This window comes from Molossus molossus, unplaced genomic scaffold, assembly GCF_014108415.1.
Source record: "Molossus molossus isolate mMolMol1 unplaced genomic scaffold, mMolMol1.p scaffold_m16_p_18, whole genome shotgun sequence".
Classification (NCBI taxonomy): Eukaryota; Metazoa; Chordata; class Mammalia; order Chiroptera; family Molossidae; genus Molossus; species Molossus molossus.
Genome location: NW_023425353.1, coordinates 40,364,453 through 40,372,869, shown reverse-complemented (window position 1 = coordinate 40,372,869; position 8,417 = coordinate 40,364,453).

The following is an 8,417-nucleotide window of genomic DNA, read 5'->3' as shown; positions in this document are numbered from 1 at the left end:
TTCTCTGTGACTCCCCGGCTGCCATCAAGCTTGGGCTGTGATGTTAATTTTTCCATCTGCTTTGCTGCAGGTAATTTGGAGACACCTACGTCATCAGACCATCTGTTCAGTAAAACCACAGCAATGCTCCCCCTCCCCCCGAGTTGTTTATGCCTTGACAGCTACTTTGAGCTATTTTCAATATACGCTTGGCAGAGAATAATGTGTGTTCCAAATAGTCCCTTGGCATTGCATTAAAGGGTAAGGGCTGAGGATTAATTCTGTTTGTAATTATTTTAAAAATGCAGGTGTAAATAGAGTTACTAAAACTCATGGCTAATCCCAAGACAAGGGAAAGCAGAGAGTGTGTATATGAGTGGTCATGCAACGTGATTTTTTTTTCTTCCTGGTGGTTTTCTGATGGACTCAGTTTGTACAATCTGATCATTCCAGCTGTGCCTAGGACCTTGTTGATTATTGAAAAACTGTTCTCAAAATGACATTGCTCAATGCCATGCATTTCTTTTCATCTTCCATAGTGATTTTGAATCTCCTGAATAATCTGATTCAAGTGACATTTATTGAGTACCTACTATATGCCAGTCAGTGTATATAGTCAGTGAGTATACAGACAGCAATAACACAAAGGCCGAGCCCTTCAGGTGCTTACAGTCTGGTAGCAGAGAGAGGCACAAAAACACAAAATTAGTTCGTCTCTCTGTGACTCAGTTTTCTCATTATTAAATGAGAATAATTGCAGCACCTGCCTCTTGAGTTGGCATGAATGATGAATGTAAAGCAGAAACAAAGTGCTTCATACATGCTAGAAAAACAGACATGGAGCACTTAGGGCTATGATGAAGGAATCAATGAAGTGTCATGTGAGCGCTGGTAAGGGAGGAATTAACTAGGAATGTCAGGTGTTGCACACATTGTACATCCGTCACTCCCGGATCCCATCAGTCCACCTTGAATCCGCCGGAAGTTCCGCCTGTGGACATTGTCTATGCATGCTGACCGCTTCCCTCCTCAAGCCCTGAGCCCCTCTGCTTCTCAACCTGGGGAAGTTTTCTATGGCACCAGTGTGGGTCTCATCAACCTGTGTTCAGGACAGCTTGTAGGTGCTGGGGAATTACCACCCCAGAATCAACCCTCAACCAATGAGGCTAGGGGTGGCAGATAAATATCCAGTTTTCTATTCTGTGGTGGGCCAATTCCAAGGCACCTGCTCCACAGTCCCTCAGAGGGCCCGGCCTCAGGAAGCCCAGCTGCCCGCAGCGGCAGCCCACTGACTGGTGCACACTTCACTGGCCCTTCCCCCTCCCGCTTTCCCCACTCCTCTCCTTGTGCAGATAAACGATCTGTGCCCATGTCCTTGTCATGGCTTTTGTTTCTGAGGACACACGAACTTTAAGAAATTAGAGATGGGGAAGGGAAAACGGGGAACTATGGAAAAGAAGTGGTGTTTGAGATAGGCATCGACAACCAGAAGTCCAACAGGAGGAGAGATGAACAGGCTTGGATGAGGAACACCAAGAGGCCTGAGGACATCTGGAATCTGGAACATGCCAGTCACTGGAGCACAGGGTATGCAGAAGGGAGAGGCAGTCGGCAGCACCAAAAAAGTTGTCCATGGGCAGCTCAGGTAGATCCCTGCACACAGAGCAGGTCACAGATGGAAAATGCTCCTTCACTGCATAACGAGATCTAGTACTGTAGCACCCCTCATCAAAATCTATTCTCTCCAGTCCTGCTCCCCTTTTGAGTAATCAAAGGGACAGAGTCATTAAACAGAATATGCCCTGGGGCCAGTCCTAATAATCCTAAGAATCCAGAGGAATCTTAATGGCTTGAGCAAGCCAACCATATGGTGGCAAAAAGCTTTTGTTTGGCCTTTTAGATGACAACCACCGTCTTCTGCAGCATCACCAGGAACAAAGATGTGTTTATTTAGTGGAGATTAAATGCTGGTGCCCTTCACCTTATCTAAGCTCACAGGTCTCATCTGATTTCATGAGTGCCAGGCGCTCCCTGGTGTCTGAACTGTAGGGGGTTTTGGACGATAGCCTTCTCTACTCTGGAGGGCTTATGAAACTCTGAAGATCTCAAAGTAACAGCCAACGCTCAGTAATTCTGTTTCCAGATTATCCACTCTTTGTAGTAGCTGTGCATGGTTCTACTGTCATTTATAATGAGCAATGGGATTTGAAAAGGTACACCTATAGCAGCTGCCATCAAAGTCCTGCCCATATACCCTTGGCCTGACCATTATAGGGCACATCTGCCTGACTTTCAATGAACTAAGGGCTTACTTGGGTGGTTGGAGCACCCACTGCCTAAACCTAAGAGACCATAGAACTATTAGCATAGATCCCATGAACTTGGAAATTAATGCCTGTGAAATTAATGCCCATGATCCTACAGCAGCCCCCAGCCAACAACAAATAAAAGCGGAAGGATAAATACCTCGCTCCCTCTCCCTGCTGGTGAGATAACTCAGAGGTTCATGCTCCACACGGACTCTTATGGGGTCCTCGGCACGATTAAGCGCTGCTGCCCAAAGTGATAACTGGCTGCATATTCACCTTTCATCAGAGCCTTCCCTTTGCCTCATGTCCCACTGGGCCACTCCCCTGCCAGTGTTTTTGGGGACAATCTTCCAAAACTACCTATACTCAATTCCTGGTCCCAGCATCTCCTGGGGAACCAAACTTAAATAATATTCATCAGTCTTTCCATATTAGTGCCAGGTCTGACAATACTTTATTTTGACGGGGGGGGGGGGGGGGGATTAGTTAGGTTTTCTTTTTTTAAAAAATTTTTTTCTTTATTGATTTTAGAGAGCGAGGAAGGGAGAGGTAGAGAGAGATAGAAACATCAATGAGAGAAAACATCGATTGGCCACCTCCTGCATGCCCCCACTGGGGATCGGGCCCACAACCTGGGCATGTGCTCTGACCTGGAATTGAACTGGTGACATCTGGGTACATGGGTCGACATTCAGCCACTGAGCCACAGCGGCTGGGCAGTTAGGTTTTCTTTAAAAAATCACGTTGATATTTTATTGCTTATATTTGAGTTTTCCTTTTGCCCCCACTACTGGGAAAACTCTTGAGAGTGACTCATGTAATGAGAATGTGCCAAATAGGTGGATTTGAGTGAGAAGGGCAGTATTATTGCAGAACTGATTGGGAAGAGAGTACCCAAAAATGCATGCTGGAAATACAGATCTCAGAGGAATTAGAAATGGTTCACTGGCTAACTAAAATATGGCAGAGAAAAGGTGACAGGCAGAGATAAATAAAGATGGATTTGCAATTAGAAAATAACATTCTCATTTTTTCCTACTCTAGAAGTATGGCAGAAATGTTTGTTACCTTTCCATGTGTTCAGCCAGAAGTGATGGATCTTGATTGATGGGGGTCAACTTGGGCAACTCTGTTTCCCTACTACACATCCACTGCAGCTAGAAGTTGTCATGTGACGAGTTCTAGCCAATGAGATGTAAGAAAAAAGCAGGGGGAGGGGCATGATTAGGAAGTCTTTTGCTTTCCTGATGAAAAGAGACAGAATAGACTATCACTGTTCTACATTTCCTTTCTGTGAGTTAAATGCGTATGTGATGTCTGGAACTGCAGCAGGCATCTTGCAACCATGAGGAACCAAACCAACTTGCTAAGAATGAGTAGATGGAAAATAAAGATAGAAAGAGCCTGTCTGCATTAAGCATTATCCTGGGCCACTGTTATATGCAACATTTGTTACAGAGAAAAAGAAATCTCTATTTGTTTAAGCAACTTATGGTTGAGTTTGTTACTTGTAGCCTAAAGCATTTCTAAATCCTAAAAAATATTATCTGTCAAGTTCAGACCCCAAGTCCTTTAAAAGAGTATTAGGACATGTGATATGGTGACAGTGACAACTAATTAGAAGTATCATTAGATCAAAAAAAATATTGGTTAGTTAGAATTTAACTAAGTTTTAAGAAGAATCCTCATCCCCTGATCAAAGTTCAGTTAAGCTGCAGAAAGTAAGGAAGTAGTTGACTCATTCATTAGAAAAAGTTAATCGTTGAAGAACTGCTACTAGAAGTTGTCAGGAACCCAACTTGAAAATAGTTAATTTTCAGGGACCGTTCAAAGATCACCCTGCATATACACATATATAAGCATGTACATGTTTTTCCTAGATAACAGAGTATTTCACACTTTGCTTTTCAGTTGGGTGTTATGAACCAATCATGTCTCCCCCAAATTCCTATGCTGTGCCTTAACCCCCAGTAACTGAGAATGTGACTGTACTGGGAGATGGGGCCTATAAAGAGATAAAGATGAAAGGAGGCCATAGTCCAAAAGGTCTAGTGTCCTTAAAATAAGAGAAGAGATATCAGAGATGTGAGCACACAGAGAAGAGGACCCAGCAAGGATGTGAGGCTGGGAGCTGGTCACTATTCAGAACCCTCCAAATGTCAGAATCAAGAGGGCTTTGCTTCGGGACCCCAGCCCTCAACGTTGGAAGCCCTTGCTCTCTCCCGAGGAGCTCCTGTGACATCTGCAGCTGACGTACTCCAGGTTTGCCTGGAGGAACCTGGGCTGCCAGCTCTCCCGCAGCTCCATGGGGGGGGGGGGGGGGGAATGGGCACAGCTTTCCCACAGGCAGCGTTCCAATGAACCGTTCCTCCACAGTTTACTCTCCCACCTCCCACACGAACGCTCTCTACCTGGCGATGCCACGCTTCAGCATTCCTGGGGCTCCCGGGGACACGGGCTCCCAGATGAGCTGCAGTCTTCATTCTAGCAGTGGTGGCTTCCTCCATATGTGTTCCCATTCTGCCGTCTGCCATCCAGACAGTCACTAGAAATTCTCATGGGATGATAAACCTGCTCCCACTCTCCACACTGTCGGGGGTTTATTTCTTCTGGAACTTGTGTGTCATGATTTCAATGAGATTTGGAGAGAAAATGGGGAGATAATTGCATGTGGTCCCCGTATCTTGACCTAGAAATCTGCATTATTATGACATAGAGGGTATTTGACTAGATCAGAAACCAGAGTCCTTGTCCTGATTCCATTACCATCGATGTCACCATATTCTTACACTCTTTTTCCTCATCGGTCCCTTATAGCTCCAACATTCTGAGATTCTTTAGGGAACATTTTCCCCTACAGCTGAAACCCACCAGCTGACTCTGTACGCCGTATACCTGACATCTCCTCCTGCTACCCCAGCGCATCACAAATGAACATCCGTGTCACCTTTCTTTTTCCCGTTGTCCAAGAACCAGAAAAGATTCAGAAATCTCAAGCTGGAAAATAATCAGACATAAATTGTTCCATGAGAACTGATGGCTGAGGAGTCTCAAATAATGCAGAATCCTTTTCTCTTTTCTTACTTTAAAATCCCTGTAACAACAGTAGACTCAGCTCTTTCTGAAGACCTATTCTTTCTAGGAATTAAGAGACACTTAAAGGGCTTAAGTGAAAAGATTAGGCACGAGAAGGAGCAAAAGCAGAGCTAACTGGTGCTGCCAGAGGGGCGGAACGTATTCACTCATCCAAGAGAAGCCACTGGGACCCAAGGACGCTTCAAACGCAGCCCCTGCCCTCCAGGAATCTGTAGTTTCTTCAATCAGATTTTCAATCATGGAGCCAAATTGGAAAGGAGCAGTCAAGTGTCCACTGCTTTCGATAAATGTGAGGCTGAGTGAGAATTCACTTAGTGGAGACTGTAGCCTACAGGGGTGCAGTCTGTTATGGCCAACAAAATGCCAGAAGACTAGAATGAAAGATGTAAATCTCATCAACAAGGATTCTTTGGAGCATACAGCACATAGATGAGCCAGCTCATGGAGAAGTAAGTGAGCCAATATGGCATGCCAAGGTGACGCAGGAAGAATGGATGTAGGTAGTCAAAGCCAGCACCTCAGCTCACCTTACACCATTTTCCCATCCAAAAGAGGCTTGCAGAGGTTAGGTAAGGCTGGCATAGGTCTGATGCAGAACACTTTTTGGAGATGGACCACTGCTACTGTTTTAGCAATGAGTAAAAAGATTAGGTATAGTTTATTTAGATCAGTTTGGGCATTCACCCTAGATATCTCTAGCTGCATAACAAACTACCCCAAAATGTAACAGCTCAAAGGAAACAGCCAATTCTCCAACACATCATGTAATTTTGTAGGCCAGGAAATTGAATAAGACTCAACTGGGTAATTCTCCTTTTCAATCTGACTTCAACTGAGATCACTTGGTGATTTCAGTGGTGGTATTCAGTTGGTGCATGGACTGGTCTGGAGGGTCCAAGACGGTTTCACTCATATGTGTGTTGCCATGTGATGGATAGAGGGTTGTGTCTAGCTGAGATTATTGACATGTGAGCTCTCCCGCATGGCGGTCTCAGAGTAATTGGGCTTCTTACATGGTGGCTCAGGGCTCCAAGAGAATGTGTAAGAGATGGGAAATGGTGATGTCTTAAGGCCTGAGCTTAGAAACTGGTACAGTATCATTTCCCCTGTATTCTATATAGTCACACAGCTTCCCAGGTCAAGGGATGGGGATTTGGACCTCACTTCTCAGTAGAAGGAGTGTCAAAGAATCTCTGTCAGCTTTAAAGAAGAGACTGGAGAACAAAAGGCTGCAGTGTGCTGCTTACAGGGTGACCAAACCATCCGGTTTTCCCAGGACTGGGATTTCCTGGGACTTTTAGTACTAAAACTGAGACGAGGCAAACAGTCGTTTTGGTTACCCTGCTTCCTCAGCCTCATTCTTGATTCACCCTGACCTTGACAGACAAACTAGTTTCTTCCCATTTTTTGCATTCTAGTGTCTTCTCTTAGGAGATTTGTGTTCATGTGGGTTGCAGTTCAAGGAGACAACTCAGGAAGTTGAGATTGGAAAATAAAAGCATTTGCAAGTGAGGAGGAAAACTGCACAATGGTATAAAATGGAGATTAAGAAAGAAATGGTCCATGCTATCTTTTCCACAAGTCAATGTCAGAGCTCATCATTTTTATCATTCTAATTATATTTAGTCACGGCTTACGTTTTGTTTGCTCTTCCCCTAACTCTCCCTTAGCCAGTGTCCAGGGCTGAATGCAAAGAGAGTGGAAAACATAGGTTCCTTCTTTGTCACACCTACCAGCAACATGGCCTTCAGCATATTCCTAGAACTCTCTGAGTCCTGTTTCCCTTATCTCAAAAGCAGGAATCATTTCCCCGGATTTTCTGATGGATTATGCATACATCCAATGAAAACTTGTATGTTTATTCAACATTTTAATCAATGACTTGGATGTGAGCCCTGATGGCACAACAGAATTTCTAGGCCATATGCAGCTTGGAAGGAGAGCTAATACACCAGCTAATGCTCAATATCCAGAAAAAATATTTAATAGGCTGGAATTATGGGATACAGTTAATGAAATAAAGTTTAACAGACAAATTAAAAATTTTTATCTTTGGCCTAAAAAAAATCCAACCCAAGCATAGAACAAGGAATAGGAATCAGTAGCAACATATGTGACTTGATTTGGGAGTTTTAGTTGACTGGAGGCTGGGTATGAGTCAGCAGTGCTATGTGCCTTCCAAAAATGAAAGCTGAAGAAGCCTGGGGCTGATGAAAGGGACCCAGAACTACACGAGGAGGAATGCTCATCCTTTTCTAATCCGAGACGGAGGAATCACCTCTGGGAGTATGTGTTCCTTTGAAAACCCCAGCGCTTTAAAGGGGTTAAGAAAACAACTAAAGCCCTGGCCGGTTTGGCTCAGCGGTTAGAGCGTTGGCCTGTGGTCCGGAGAGACCCGGGTTTGGTTCCCGCTAAGGGCTTGGTTGCAGTTTGTCCCCAGCCCTCGTTGGGTCGTGTGGGTGGCAACCACTCGATGTGTCGCTCTCACGTCGATGTTTCTCTCTCTCTCCCTCTCACTCTATCTGAACAAAATATCGAAAAATATCCTCGGGTGAGGATAAAAAAAAACCTCATTTAGAGAAGAATATACAAGATGGACTATGAACCCCTAACTTGGAATGGTTCATCTAAAGGACCCCAAACTCCTGGAGTACTAGACAGATTCCTTAAATGCACTGGAAGGAATAGGCTGGTTCTGTGTGGCCTCAAGTACAGAGAAGTAAGGCCAAAGTGTAAGAATCCCAGAGAAATAGATTTTATTTATGACAAAGAAATATTGACTCTACTATAGACCTATGTCTGTGATGTTGCCCAGGTCGTGGGGCTCCCCTTGGGGCAGAGCATGGGAGGAGAGCCTTTGGGCACTGGGAGGTTGTGGTAGGTTATATCTTCCACCACATCTTACAATGTGATGTTGCCATTCTTCCATCCAGGGGTACAGGGTCTGTATTCTTCCACTTGAATGTGGACAGATCTTTATAACAACCCTGACCAATAGAGAAAATGATCCTATGGGACTTCTGAGAATAGGTC